The sequence below is a fragment of the Giraffa tippelskirchi genome, chromosome 13 (genome assembly GCF_054371585.1).
Source record: "Giraffa tippelskirchi isolate mGirTip1 chromosome 13, T2T-mGirTip1v1.2.pri, whole genome shotgun sequence".
In the NCBI taxonomy this organism is placed as follows: Eukaryota; Metazoa; Chordata; class Mammalia; order Artiodactyla; family Giraffidae; genus Giraffa; species Giraffa tippelskirchi.
This window is the reverse complement of record NC_137287.1, coordinates 69,411,859-69,425,777: the sequence shown is the minus strand read 5'-3', so window position 1 is coordinate 69,425,777 and position 13,919 is coordinate 69,411,859. Positions and strand designations below refer to the sequence as shown.

The window sequence follows — 13,919 nt, the reverse complement described above, 5'->3', positions numbered from 1 at the left end:
CTGCCGTCTATGGGGTCACACAGAGTCGGACACAACTGAAGCGACTTAGCAGCAGCAGCAGCAAAAACATTGATACGAACTTGCAAGAGTCCCAGACAAAAGTACTGCTTTTCACTCAACACAGCCCTCTTAGATACCTGTGGCCTGGACAGACTTGAGGTCTGACAGAATTTCTCCAAAACTTCCAGTAGACCCGTCCATTTTTATGCGATGAGAAGCAGCTTGGAAATAGAAGATCCTGAGATGGAGGGTATCAGGATGGCATCTGAGTTTAACCCAAAGTGCACTCTAAGCTATGAGGGTTTGCCTTTACACAAACTGGGACTTTTCCAATGTGGGTGATGACCCAATCTAATTAAGGGAAAATGGTGTTAGTGTAGGTCAAATCAGTACGAAATAGTAAAGAAAAACAGAAGTTAGCCTGTTAAGGCCTCCCTCCCAAATCTTACACAAGAGGAGAAAGAGAGGGGTATTTGTTGATAATCAACTAGAAGTAGATCCTGCCTAGAAAATAACCATGACCATAATGGAAGGGCACTAAGCTGAGCTTAGTTTTATCCTCGGAGTGTCTGAAGTTCTCTGAATGAGAAGTCATAGAGGTATGCCAAGTATCTTACTGATGCCTAAGTCTCCATCCGCTCTGCACAAAACAGAGGGTGCGGGCAGGAAGAGAATCTTTATGCTCTAGGAAAGATTTCATGCTGTAAGACTGAGGCCCTACTTCTAGCAAATCACCAGAGATTCAGAATCAGTAAGCAGCTGAGCCTGGCCAAGAATGTGTTCTGAAGAGAACTTGCTGTATCCACTCTTGAGCTCCCTTTGGTTTTTTTCCCAAGAAGCTGAAAAAACTTTGGACTGTAACGGCTCTGGGCTGGGAAAGAATTCGGGCTCCTGAAAACAAGTCAGCATGGGCATGTTCACGTTCCCAGAAGCCCCCAGACTCTGCCCCCCAAGGACAGGTGACACCCTCAACCCCACTGAGCCCGGACAAGGCGATGCTTTGACTCTGTGGCAGCGGTCCCCAACCTTTTTGGCACCAGGGACCAGTTCTGCAGAAGATAATTTTTCCATGGACCAGGGCAGTGGGGATGATTTCAGGATGATTCAAGTGTGTTGCATTTCAGTTCAGTTCAATTCAGTCGCTCAGTCGTGTCCGACTCTTTGCAACCCCATGGACTGCAGCACGCCAGGCCTCCTTGTCCATCACCAACTCCCGGAGCTTACTCAAACTCATGTCCATTGAGTCGGTGATGCCATCCAACCATCTCATCCACAGGATTACACTTACTGTGCACTTTATTATTATTACATCAGCTCTACCTCAGATCACCAGGCATCAGATCCCGGAAATGGGGGACCCCTGTCCTACAGGATCATCGCCAGGGCCTCGCACATCCTGGTGTCACCCAGACAGAGCCTGCCTGGCGAGGGGAATCTGGGAGAGGGGGGTTTGGGCTAATAATCATGGGTAGCTGAAGAAGAAGGGAAGAATGGGAGTATAGGACTTCTGTAATCGGCAAAACAATTTTGTATGTCCTAATGTACTCATCTGCTCTGCGTTACAACACTGAGAAGTGTTTACTTTACAGATGAAGAAACCAAAGTTTATAAAGCTGTGAGAAATTGAATCAGGGTAAAGTTGGAACTTGGATCTGACAGACTCTTGCTCTTGGGCGCTCTCCAACCCACTGCAGTCCTCCATAGGGAGCGGAGTCAAGGGGAGGTCCCCTGTTCCATACGCTGGTCTCTGGCTCCCATGTACAGGTCCTCCTGACCGCCAGCCCCAGCCTTGGGCAAGGGCTCAGGGCTGCAGAGAAGCCACAGCGAAAACTCATTTCTCATGAAAACTCCTCGCCCAGACCTGGAGCTGGTCATGGCCTTCCAACATGTTGCATCTATTTATAGAATCAGATAAGGAAGGGGATTTCCTGAAGAGAAGGAAAAAGGAAACCTAGGGATGTCACATGGGCGCCCGAGGAGTCCCCTGGACCCTTTCTATTCACGTGTGGAATACTAGCTTCATCAGACCAACTCGAACTTTCACCTTGGAAATATTGACAATTTACATAGAAAAGGAACAAGGTGGGATCTTCAAATACGAGTCTCTCATTTGTCATTTGAGGCTTGGTTGCTAAGGAATCAGTTCCACATCTTGTATTTGATCAACAGCTGTGACTCCAGACTATTCGGTTCTGTTTTTCCTCTACTGAGTCTCTTTAAAACCAAAGTAACAATCCCAACATCTTGCCGTTTGTAATAACAACAGCCATAATCATAGCTGAAAATTATATGGTAATTACTTGGTGGCTCAGTGATAAAGAACCCACCTGCCAATGCAGGTGACACAAGAGACATGTGTTTGATCTCTGAGTGGGGAAGATCCCCTGGAGGAGGAAATGGCAACCCACTCCAGTATTCCTGCCTGGAAAATCCCACGGGCAGAGGAGCCTGGCAGGCTACAGTCCATGGGGTTGCAAAGAGTCAGACACAATTTAGTGCCTGGGCACACACACTACTGAATTTCTTTAAAACCAAAGTAACAGTCCCAACATCCTGCCATGTGAAATAACAGCCATCATCATAACTAACAATTATATAGTACTTACAATGCATGAGATATTATTTTAATTTTATTCCCACAATGACCCTATGATCTGCTTACTATTGTACCCTCATTTCAGTGTATCCCCATTTCAGCATTTCATAGATGAGGAAAATGAGACATGAGTATCTTGCCCAAAGTCACAGGAGTAGAACGAGGATTCAAATATCTACAGTTTGGCCCCAGTGTAGGTACCTAACAAGTCTACAAGAAATATACTACCATTGTCCTTCAGTATCCACGGGAATTGGTTCCAGGGCAACCTATCCCCCAAGCCCCACCCCTGCAGATACCAAAATTTGTAGATGCTCAAGTCCCTCATATAAAATGACTTAATATTTGCATATAACCTGCACTCATCATCCCATACACCTTAGGTATCATCTCTAGGTTTCTTGCAATATGTAATACAATGTAAATAGTTGTAAATACAATGCAAATGCTATGTAAATAGTTGCCAGTGTGTGGCAAATAGTTGCTATTTGGAAATTTTTTGCAAGCATTTTTCATCCGAAGTTGGTTGAATCCATGGATGCAGAACCTGGGGATATGGAGAGTTGATTGTTCTCTGAATTAGAAGAGTTTCCTTAATTATTAATTAGGGAAAGAATATCAGATGCCTCATCAGTAATACAGCACAGCTGTATTAGCGTCATGACATCAGCATCTTTCTTCTTGTGCTCACTCGTATCCGACTCTTTGTGACCCCATGGACTGTAGCCCGTCTGTCTCCTCTGTCCATGGAATTTCCCAGGCAAGAATACTGGAGCAGGGTGCCATTTCTTTCTCCAGGGGATCTTCCCGACCCAGGGATCGAACCTGCCTCTCCTGCATCTACTGCATTGGGAGGCAGATTCTTTACCACTGAGCCACCTGGGAAGCCATCTTTCTTCTTGCCTTTGCTTAAATTGTAAAGAAAGAAAGAAAAGAGAAGAATTCAGAATCTAGTGCCCTTAAGATGAAGTAACATCTGGTCTCTACGGTTAACTATTCTAATAATCTATTTAGGTCAGATTTGCAGACTGACACTCAATGTGACTCCTGGCTCCATACTAATTGATCAAAGTATGTAAAATAGTAGATCCTTTCATTGTTAGCAAGCAAGGAGGCATGGTGAAGATAGCAATGGGTAAGACTTCAGGCAAGAGGGAAAGGCTGGAGTTGATTGCTGTCATTTATATCACTTGCTGCCAGCAGGCAAGGAGTTATGTTTACTAAAGAAAAGAGACAGAATATTCCTAATTCTTTGCTCTGTTCAGAAACGTTTTCCCAATAACTCCTTCCGTAGCAAACTATGGCTATTTTTGTTTCAAAGACCCACTCTAAAAGCTCTTTGGACTTCTGGTGAAATATAGTGAGTTTAACACAAACCTATACACCTAATAAAATGTCAGTTCTAGAATGTCAGGAATAAATATGTCAATGGTGCAAAATACCAAATGGATGATATAACATCTCTTTAGGTTAAAAAAAAAATGGGTAAAATGTGATGCAGAATGGAGACCCAGCCACCAAAATACCTGCAAGAGTAAACGACAAAGAACAGGGCATCAGTTGGCCCCCAGGTAGCCCTAAAAAGCCTGGTCTTGAGGTCATCAAGTTTGTGGAAGGTTGGTGAGGCAAGGAACTGAACACATGGATGAAAGACTTCATACACAGTGCAGCCGCTCTGCTTTTCTCTGTATAACCAGACAGAATATCTAACGCCCTACACACACACACACACACACACACACACACACACACACACACACACGAAACAAGAAATTATCTTCAACCTGAGTTTCTTGATTTAAAAGGCCTAGGGCTTCCCAAGTTACTCAGTGGTAAAAGAATTTGCCTGCCAGCACAGGAGACGCAAGTTCAATCCCTAGGTTGGGAAGATCTCCTAGAAAAGAAAATGGCAAGCCACTCCAATATTCTTTCCTGAAAAATTCCATGGACAGAGGAGCCTGACAGGTTGCAATCCATGGGGTCGCAAAGAGTCAGACACGACTGAGTTACTAAGTACACAGCACAGCACCTCCCACAACGGACCCAGACCAGTCATCCCTGGGGAATTTCTGAACATCAAAAACCAAGAGAAATTCCTTACAATGTCTAGAGAGGAAAAATAAAAGCATTCACATAACAAGTATCAGGAATCAAAATTACATTGGATTTCTTCATAAAGATAGTAGAAACGAGGGGTCAATGGATCATTACCTTCAAAATATAGGAGGGATTTTTTTTTTCTTATCGAAAAGTAGCCCTATCCAAATTATCAGTATCTTTTTTAGATATTGAAATCCTCAAGTGTTTTGCCTTTTGTGTGTTCTTTCTCAGAAAAATATTAAATGCGATTTTTCAGAAAAATAAGGGAGAAAACCAAGAAACAGAAATTATAGGAACCGGAGGATCCAACAGAGTATGCCAGCTGGACAGACCTAGAAAGAAGTGACCTAGGTAGGAATAGGAAGGAGGGAAAGCTCCAGGGAAAAGATCTGAATTTAAGCCACAACAACAGTACTGGATTGTTTAGAAAATAGAATCCAAAGGCATATTACAGAGCTAATGAAGTAGTTAGAGTTCACGATTGTAAGAATTAAGAAAATAGTCAATAATTCCAGGAACATTTTTAAAATTTGAATAAGAAAGGGAACATAATGATGCAATTCTACTTAGCTCAGCCAAAAAAGAACCACATTTACATAATCGTAATAACATAAACTCCAAATATTGATTTACTTAAAAACATAAATAGGAAGATATAACTCAGATATAAATTGCAATATAAATTAGGAAGAATGGGAACTGCCATTAGATTTCTAAAACTGGGTTCATAAGTTTTTTGTTTTAGTAATATTATTATTAAAAAATTTTGCTTAATTTTTACATTGTCTTGGGACATAGCTGATTAGCAACGTTGTGATAGTTTCAGGTGAACAGCGAAGGGACTCAGCCATACCTGTACCTGTATCCATTCTCCCTCTAACTCCCCTCCCATCCAGGCTGCCGCATAACACTAAACAGAGTTCCATGTGCTATACAGTATGTCCTTGCTGGTTATCCATTTTAAATATAGCAATGTGTAGATGTCCATCCCAAACTCCCTAACTATCCCTTCCCCCCATCCTTCCCCCGGCAACCACAAATTCCTTCTCTAAGTCTGTGAGTCTCTTTCTGCTTTGTAAGGAAGTTCATTTGTATCACTTCTTTTTAGATTCCATATATAAGGGATATCATACAATATTTCTCCTTCTCTGTCTTACTTCACTCAGTGTGATAAGAGATTGTCATCGTAAGTTCTTTTAATAAAAGTTGAAGTTGAGGATAATTCCTTAAAAGGCAGGGTGGACATGTCATCCCAGACATCTAGGGTGGCAAGTGCCATGTTTTTGTGTTGTCAGTCCCTGCAGGGATTGCTACACAGAGTAAAATGAATGAAGTGAAAGAGTAACACGTAGAAGACAAAATGCACAAAAATTAGAAAAATCAGACAGAGTTCAAAGACAAGAAAAAGTAACCTGCAGTTTATACTTGGCTTAATTACTGAAATAATAATGTAACTGTCTATGAGGGATTTCAAGAGAGTTAAGGTAATTTGTAGAGTTTATTCTTATTCCACTTAAATATATCTATGTGTATAAAGGAAGCATTTTATATATGTATATATATATATGCATATATTTATATATAATATATAGAATATATATGTTTATAATATATATATAAATGAATGGGTATTATGGTGTTGATACTGGTATTGTGAATGATCTGGAATTTCATCTATGTACTATTATTGGTATAGTTAGGAAAAAACAGATTTAAAATGAGTTCTTTTTATAAAGACTGTGTTTTTTGTTTACTCTCCCTTTTGCATTTATAAAATTACAACATTTAGAGTTGGAAGGGACAGGAGAGTAAATTCAGATGGTAAGCTGAGCACAGATTTCTAAAAATGATAGAAAGGAGATGACATGTTTAAAATAACAAACCCACAATATAACAGAAAAATAAGATGAGATATTCTTGGTGGACTAGAAATAAGGAATTCCTAAACAAGAGAAGGCAGGCAGGATTGGAATGATAGAGGAAGATGTTTTTCAAAAAGCAAAAGTCTGTTGTAGAAGGAAGAAGTCACTGGGGAATGCTCCAAGCCTCCAACACCAAGCTTGGAGGTGGCAGTTATGAGAAGCAAGAGGGGAGGGAGCCCAGAGGCTGATGTAGAGGTAACTGGTAAAAGAAATACAGTAGGAGTGGTCAGAGGGGATTAGCCCTGACCACCTCCCTGCCTGTAGGCAGGAACAATGAATGAGAGCTTTGGGAGAATGCTTGGAAACATCCAGAATGGGGAATCTCTATACCTAGAACATTGACTGCTGGCACATCCCACCTGACAGTGTGTCCCATTCCTACTATTGAATAGTAGGAAGCAAGAAAGCATTCATGGGGGACTTCCCTGGTGGCCCAGTGGTCAAGACTTTGCACTTCCACTGCAGGGGAAGAGAGTTCAATCCCTGGTTGGGAAACTTAAGATCCCACATGCCCGATGGTGCAGCCAAAATGTAAAAAATTATGAAAGAAAGCATTCATAGACAGGATCCAAGGAGATTCCAGCTACAATGATGAGCTTCCAGCTAAGAAAGGTCAATCATTTGAAAACAAAGCAATCCTGCAATATCCTGAATTTTGGTACCAAACTCAAAAAGTAAAAGTACCACTGGAAAAGTCCTCTTCTGAGGACAGGTACCTTCTTCTGAGGGTAATCTTGTGAGAGAGAATGGGATATAACATCCCTGAAACCAACAGCACTTTTTTTTAATGGAAATTATTAAAGGCTTGGAAATAAAAACTGTGATGGTCATAACAAGAATCTGCAGGATGGAGTCTGTATCTTCCTTTCTACTAATTTCCTGACTGTCTCTTCATGGACAGGGAGCTAATCTTATCAAGCAGTCTACTCCATTGCAGGCAAGCTCAAATTTAAAAGCTGAGCAGTTCTCTGTTAAATTGAATCTTGTCTCTTTGCTCTCAAACCCTTTGGTCCCGGGTCCTCCTCTGGAGCAAAACTAAGTTGACTTCCTTGTCTGCAAGAAAGCCTTTCAAATATTTGCAAGCATTCATTATGTCTCTCTCTTTAGTCTTCTGATCTCCAAGCTAAACAGTCAATTCATTCAACTGTTTTTATCTGACAGCTTCCAAATTTTCTCCTCCTGCTCTTGATTATTCTCAATACCTAGGATAGAGGCTACTTAAATCAGGCCTGGAGTCGCACAAGATTTTTCAGATGTGGCCTAATTTTCCCACAGCAATATTATTACTTCCTCTGGTTACTCAACTGCTATTAATAACATATAAGCTGACATGAGCATGGTGCTTTCCTTGAAGAATTCCAGGAAATGAGTAAGTAGGTCTGTTTCTCTCATGTTTAATATCTGGATCTCTCTAGTAAATATTTAATAACCAAAAGTTTGGCTTCAGAGATTATACTAGATGCTATTGGGGTTTCAAGGATGAATGCCACATAGTTGCTGCCCTCAGGAAGCATACAGTTTAGTAGGAAACTTAAGATACATGTATAAATAACCTCCAATGCAGAAAGTGTAAGAAGTGGTGGAATAGGACAGATACAGAACTAGGGGATCCAAAGGATGTATATAATCTAAAAACAAAAATCTTTCCTGATAAAAATGTATCTCGAGAGGCTGAGGGCAGAGTTCTTATTGCCCAGGTTCCTTGATCAGACTTCGCCTTGTGGTCTCTTCCAGGTGCCAACTCAGTTCAGTCCTCGATATGGGGTCCTTGTTATTCACTTTCTGTTTTTAAAGTTTTTATTGGAGTATATTGTGCTTGTGCTCAGTTGTGCCCTACTTGTTGCGACCTCCTGGACTGTAGCCCACTAGGCTCCTCTGTCCATGGGATTCTCCAGGCAAGAATACTGGAGTGGGTTGCCATGCCCTCCTCCAGGGGATCTTCCCAACCCAGATATCGAACCCGCATTTCCTGTGTCTTCTGCAGGTGGATTCTTTACCACTGAGCCACCCAGGAAGCCCTTATTAGAGTACAGCTGCTTTACAATGTTGTGTTAGTTTCTACTGTACAGCAAAGTGAATCAGGCATAGATATATAGAGATCCCCTCTTTCTTGGACTTCCTTCCTATTTAGGTCACTGTAGAGCATTGAATAGCATTCCCTGTGCTATACAGTAGGTTTTCACTAGTTATCTGTTTTATACATAGTAGTGTATATGTGTTAACCCCAATCTCCCAATTCATCCCACCACCCATTTTCCCCCTTGCTGTCTTTTTTTAAAATTTGTTTTTTTTTTTTAATTGGAGGACAATTGCTTTACAATACTGTATTTCTGCCATGTATCAATGGCAGTATCAATACAATACTGGTTTCTGCCATATATCAACATTAATCAGCCATAGGTATACATATGTCCCCTCCCTCTTGAATCTCCCTTCCATATCCCACCCCATCTAACTCCTCTAGGTTGTCACAGAGCACCAGGTTTGAGCTCCCTGGAAAGTGAAAATGTTAGTCTCTCAGTCATGTCTGACTCTTTGCAACCCCATGGACTGGAGCTTGCCAGGCTGCTCAGTACATGGAATTCTCCAGGCAAGAATACTGGAATGGGTTGCCCTCCCCATCTCCTTTGAGTTCTCTGGATCACACAGCAAATTCCCACTGACTGTTTTACATATGATAATATATATGTTTCAGTGCTACTCTTTTTTTTTAAAGTCTTTATTGAATTTGTTACAGTATTGTTTCTATTTTATGTTTTGCTTTTAGACCACAGGAGGCATATAGGATCTTAGCTCCTCAACCAGGGATAGAACTTGCATCCCTGCATTGGAAGGCAAAGTCTGAACCACTGGACTGCCAGGGAAGCCCCCTCACTCCTTGTTGTCTTAAAAAACTAAAACTAGAACTACCGTGTGCCCCAGAAATCCCATTCCTGAGCATATACCCAGGGAAAGCCATAATTCCCTATTTATTCTTATTGTTTCCTTGTAGGCTAGAAAATAGCCTAAGAGGCCTGGGTTTAGAAATGAGCCTCTCCAGCGAACTCATCTCTGGGTAAATGTCCAGAAATATTGAAAGCAGGAACTCGAGTAGATATTTGTACAACCATGTTCATTGGAGCATTATTCACGACAGCCAAAAGGTAGAAGCGATCCAAGTGTCCATCGATGAATGGATGAATAAGCAAAATGTGGAATATTTTTCAGCCTTAAAAAAGAAAGTAAGGACTTCCCTGGTTGTCCAGTGGTTAAGACTCCATGCTTCCACTATAAGGGGCATGGGTTCCATCCCTGGTTGTGGAACTAAGATCCCACATGCTGTGTGGCGCAGCCAAAAAGTAAACTAAAGATAAATAATAGAAAATTTTAAAAAATTAAAAAGGGAAGTAATTCTGACACATGCTAAAACATAGGTGAACCTTGAATATATTATGCTAAGTGAAATGAGCCAGTCACAAAAGAACAACTACTGTATGATTCCACCTATATGAGGTGCCCACAATAGTCAGTTCATTGAAACAGGAAGCAGAATGGTTGGCAGGCAGTGGATCAAGGTGGGAATGGGGAGTTGGTGTTTAGTGGGTACAGAGTGTCAGTTTTGCTGGATGAAAAGGGTTCTGAAGGTAGATGGTGATGATGGTTATAAAACAGCATGGTTTTATGTGATGCTACTAAACTGGACACTTGAAATGATTAAAATGGTAAGGTTGTTTTGGTAACTTATTTATTTATTAATTTTGGCTGTGCTGGATCTTTGTTGTTGTGCATAGATCTTTGTTGTTGTGCATGGGATTTCTCTAGTTGCTGTACTTGCTTCTCAATCTGGTGGCTTCTCTTGTTGTGGAGCCTGGGCTCAACAGTTGTGACACATGGGCTTAGTTGCTCCATGGCATGTGGGATCTTTCTAGACTAGGGATCGAACCCATGTCCCCTGCGTTGGCAGGCGGATTCCTAACCACTGGACTACCAAGGAAGTCCCAAAATGGTAAGTTTCATGTTATGTGTATTTTACTACAATAAAAAAAGGGTCTGCATCTTCTTGGGCCTTAGATATTATAGCATTCAATTCTTTATCCCTTTTCCCAACTCTGAGCCACAGCTTTGCTCTTCCTTCTAAGGCCTGTGTTAACTTAGAGGTAGTCCCGAGGCAGTGCTGTCTCAGGGCTGCTGTAACTGTGACACCTGTTAACCAGTGTGTTCCCAGAGCAGGGACTTGTCTTCTGGGACCACAGCCAACTAACTCACACTAGAATCTTCTAGGGCTAGACTCTCTTGCAGTGCGGGGGTCCTATCTGCCCACAAACCTGCCTGGAACAGCTCATCAATTAACCAAGAGTGTGTTTGGCTTTGGTCTGGCCTGAGCCTGAAGTGAAGGGCCCCTGCCCCACCCCTGCCAATCTAGCATTTTCCACAGAAACTCATTTTGAAGGAGGCTGTTTGCCCAGCATCCTGTCCTCCATTCTCTGGAGAGGAATCCGTCTCGGAGTTTCCTACTCAGTATACAAGCCAACAGATTTGAAGAAACTGAAGTGATAGTGTCCTAAAGAGCAGTCTCTTAATTTATGTTGACAAAAGTTGTTTAACGTGAATTATTTATGATGCTTACAGTTCACTAGAGACTGCCCACAATTCACTCAATAGGAGGCCATCAGCAGATAACCTGAGACCTTGGCTCACCTCTCAGCTGTTGAATCCTTACGAGGAAGGGTGAGTCTTTTCAGGAAAGAAGAGTTATTCATTAATCAGTAAATATATTTATTGATATTGATGGGACGATTACATGGTGTGTTATAATAATAGGGCTATGATAATGAGTCTGTGATTGAGTGGAAATCCACTGGTCACAGGTCTGTAAACATTCTGCTTTCCAAAAAATATTTATTTATGTATTTATTTATTTTTGGCTGTGCTGGGTCTTTGTTGCTGCACACAGGGTCTCTCTAGTTGCAGGGAGCGGGGGCTACTCTTATTTGCTGTGCACAGGCTTCTCATTGTGGTGGTTTCTCTTGTTGTGGAGCACAGGCTCTAGGGTGCGAGGGCTTCGGCAGTTGCAGTGCAATTCAGTTGCCCCAAGGCATGTGGGATCCTCCTGGATCAGGGATTGAACCCATATACCCTGCATTAACAGGATTCTTCTTCCTTGGACCACCACAGAAATCCAGCATTCTGCTTTTGTACGAAGACTATTTCACCACAGTATTGTAGACCCCAAAGCAATTACATCTCCTGGGTATCCAGGGAGCCCACAAGGGCATTCCATCGGCTACATTGTATCCCCTCCCCCCAAATTGATTTGTTGGACTCCAGACCCCCAGTACCTCAGAATCTATTTAGAGATAAGATCCTTAAGGAGATAATTAAGGTCAAATGAGGTCACTGAGGTGGGCTTCATCTGATCTGGGTAGTGTCCTTATGAGAAGAGGAGATTAGGACACAGACACCCACCGAGGGAAGACCACGTGAGGACAAATGGAGGAGACGGCTCTCTACAAGCCAGGGAGAGAGGTCTTTGACACCTTGATCTTAGGCTTCGAGCCTTCAGAATTATTAAGCCTAACAGAATTAAATTGCTGTTGATTAAGCCACCCAGACTGTAGTATATTGTAATGACAGCCCTAGCAGTCATACCCTCCATCACAGCCAGTCCACTCCTCTGACGCCTTCATAATCCCATTCCCTTCCATGACATCATAGCCAAGACATTAGGACTGAACTGCTTGGATTCACAAAAGAGCCAAAGGAACATGCAGCTCATAAATCTTCCTAACCACACAGCATACCTTAGGAAGAAAAAAAAAACAAAACATAGTAGGAGGAGGTGGGGATGTACCAAATTACAGCTTGGCAAGCTTTGGATCTATTAAAGAAGCATCTTTGTTATTACTCATATTTCCTCCCTGAGTAGGGCTCGTCCAGCTTAGGAAGGCTTCCCGGAGCTGGCACTGTTGCACTGAAAGCTGAAGAGCCAGGCATCTATTTGCCACTGTTGCAAACAGTCCACTGAGATTGTGCAACCTCTAAATAAGGACCTCACTTTGATTAGAATGTACATGAACATGAAAACTACCAAACTTCTATCCCAAAAGAAGGATGCCATTTCCAGCAGCCAGAGAGCATAGGTGGTTAGCTTGAGTTCTGCTTTCCCAAAACGTCTGCCTCGTATTTCTCTTCCCTTCACAACCACCTTCAACATATCCCTGTGGAGGAGCCATATGGTCACACCTCCTCCTCGCTCTGGCCATGCCAAGACTCACTTTTGCTTCTTCAGGAAACACTACAGCCTCCAGGCTGAGATGCCTGGAGTATGAATCTTTGGCTCAAGCATGATTCTGGTGCCATGGACCCTACCTATCGCCCAAATTTTCTTGCCAGGTTTGGGAAGTGTTTTCTCAGCTTTTCCCTGATTTCGTAAGCTCTGTGCCCCATGTGCTTTATCTGCTACAGCCCCTCTACTCTGGATTTGTCCATGGCTGCTCTGCTGACACTTGGATATTAGCTTCCAATTCTTATCTGCTCACCTGGATGGTGCCCAGGAGTTTTCCCAGTTGAGGGTTACAAGGCTGTCACAGGTGCCCTGGTAAACACAGACTACCTTTCTAGACACAGTAACAACTCCTAGGCCAAACAAACTCTTTGCCCTTTTTTTAAAAAAAAATCTATTTAACTGCTCCAAATCTGGCCAACATTTGAATACTTCTGCCTTCTCATCTTGCTAAAGGAATCTTTGTGCCCAACTCAGTGGCAAAACAATTTTGATTTTTTCATTTTTCTCTCTTTTTAAAAAATTTATTTATTTTAATTGGAGGATAATTACTTTACAAAATTTTGATATTTATTGAAAGCCAGGAGACTTCCCTGGTGGTCCAGTGGTTAAGACTTTGCCTTCCAATGAAGGGAGTACAGGTTCCATCCCTGGTCAGAGAGCTAAAATCCCACATGCCTCAAGGCCAGAAAACTAAACATTAAACAGAAGCACTGTTGTAAAAACTTCAATATAGGCTTTAAAAAAAAAATCTTAAAAATAAGAAAGCTGGGCAAAAGATTCTTCCCTAACATTGTCTGCCACTGATAGCAAACCTGAGTCTAGTGTACATTCATGCTGGAATATATGTTATACCATAGCATTCCAAGTATCAGAAAACATCATTCACAAAATATAAACTTAAGGCTAAGAATGCTGCTTCTGACCTCTGTTGGGAATCACTGCTTTCTGTCTCTGAGGGTCAATTGAACCAGCGTAATCACGTTTCTTTGAAATTGACACTCATCTGAACCCCTCACCAACTCTTAGGCTTCTGTCA

The 13,919-nt window shown here is 42.0% G+C and overlaps 1 protein-coding gene across 1 annotated transcript in view; it reads left to right on the top strand.

Annotated features, from left to right (window-relative positions):
* Positions 1–13,919, top strand: part of PRTFDC1 (phosphoribosyl transferase domain containing 1) — a 173,928-nt gene that overhangs the window by 113,508 nt on the left and 46,501 nt on the right. The window lies entirely within an intron of this gene.